Genomic DNA, 1,786 nt, shown 5'->3' with positions numbered 1-1,786 from the left:
AAAAAAAAAAAAAAAAAAAAAAAAAAAAGAATATCTCTGAAGCTTCAACACATGGAGTCAGTACAGTAGACAGCAATATAAAAGGGACTAACAAACTACATAACACATCATCTCCAGTACAAGTCCTGTTCCAAGACAGGCCTATTAATTTTGGAAACAATTCACTGCTATGAGATACCAGTCAAGTTACTAAAACTGATCTAGTGAATGCTTGATTTGTTATCTCAGCAATAAAAGAGGGTTACCTATGATGACACTTGCATGAGAAAAGAAGCTTTGTTTCCAACAAAATTAGCTTGTGCAATTATTTGTGAAAAATTCTGCTAAAAAATTCTACACAGATAGATTTAAGAAGGCAGAGTTTGCATTTTAAACTTGCATCCAAGAGCTACATCACACAGTTTTTCACCGTGTTCAGATATGACAATACATTCCCACTGATAACCTTTAAACAGGGAGGTTCCTACACACTGGTTTTTAGTGTGCGCATTTTTGTTTCGATTTGTCAGTTACAGAGCCCTAAATACATTCATCATGCATGTACTTATTTTTGGTAGCTACCATATTTATGTTGGATTCCTTATTTGGACTCCTTTCACAAACTCCAGTATCTGAGCAGCAAAGTCTAGTCATTCCACCTCACGTTCACCAGTTGCTCTTATATTTGAGGGCTAATTCATGGGTGACGATAACCAGTGAGCTATTGCACACTACATAATGCACATTTCACTCACAAGCAGAGATAAAATTATGCTGCTGCAGGCAGGCTGACTGAAATGATCATATTTTAAGGTATGACCTCTGTTCATCCCACTAGACCATTAACTCTACAATCCATGTCTACTGTTAAGAGAAATATTTAGCTAATATGCTTTATCCTGCATGACTGGACTAATTTAATAAAGATATGCTGCAAGAATAAGATACATCTCAGACACAATTTACATTTTTGTCTTTTCACTATAGAACCCAGGGAAAGTTGGAGGAAAGAAAAACAAATCAGGATTTGGGAACACTAAGCTGAAGATACGGCATTAAGAGAGGACAAAATGTGCTGAATAATGGAAAGATATTTAAAGCTACTCGGTAATACTAATGGATATGTCAACGTGTGTGGAATGAGTTCGCTAATGCATGCCCACAGACACCTCTCTCCCCACATTTCTTCAAGTAGTTCATAACGAAAAAACTAAAGACTTGCAGTGGCCTTACCAATCAGGCCCATGACAGAAGCATAACCAAGGCAATCTCACCTATATAGGAATGTTTCGTCTGCAACAGATAAATTAAAAGATTTCACTCCTCCTTCTGCATACAGACACTTAGCACTTCTGTGAACTCTGAAAAACCATGGTTGGTAGTTGGGAATATAAACAGCTTTCTTCAGCTGCTGACAAAAGTACAGCATGTTTGTGTGTTTTCAGGCACTGTTTAAAAGAGCGTGATCTTCTCAGTTTCATTATGACTAGTTGTGACACCATATATACAGACAAAGCAGGATTATTGACCTCTGGCAAGATACCACTTGGCAGAGACAATGCTTTAAGATGGTTATTTTAGAGGACACAAAAGATACAGAACACAACTTCAGAACATTCTTTGTAGGTGTAAAAGAGCTTGATAAAGTTATTAAGAAGCAGTTTTGGTAGGGGAAAAGGTGCTCCCCCCCACCACACACACACACTCGCCATACTTGCAAGAAGTACCAGGAATGGAAATGACATTTTCTCTCCATTTCCAGTGCTTTTGTTTGACTTTTGGGGGGGGGGGGGGGGCAAAAAAGCCA

The 1,786-nt window shown here is 38.0% G+C and overlaps 1 protein-coding gene across 1 annotated transcript in view; it reads right to left on the bottom strand.

The window, feature by feature from the left end:
* E2F3 (E2F transcription factor 3) overlaps positions 1 to 1,786 on the bottom strand; it is a 28,076-nt gene that overhangs the window by 25,862 nt on the left and 428 nt on the right. The window lies entirely within an intron of this gene.

Source organism: Gavialis gangeticus, unplaced genomic scaffold (assembly GCF_001723915.1).
Source record: "Gavialis gangeticus isolate Ggan-Ray unplaced genomic scaffold, GavGan_comp1, whole genome shotgun sequence".
In the NCBI taxonomy this organism is placed as follows: Eukaryota; Metazoa; Chordata; order Crocodylia; family Gavialidae; genus Gavialis; species Gavialis gangeticus.
The sequence above is the reverse complement of the archived record's forward strand: the minus strand, read 5'-3'. Positions and strand labels throughout refer to the sequence as shown.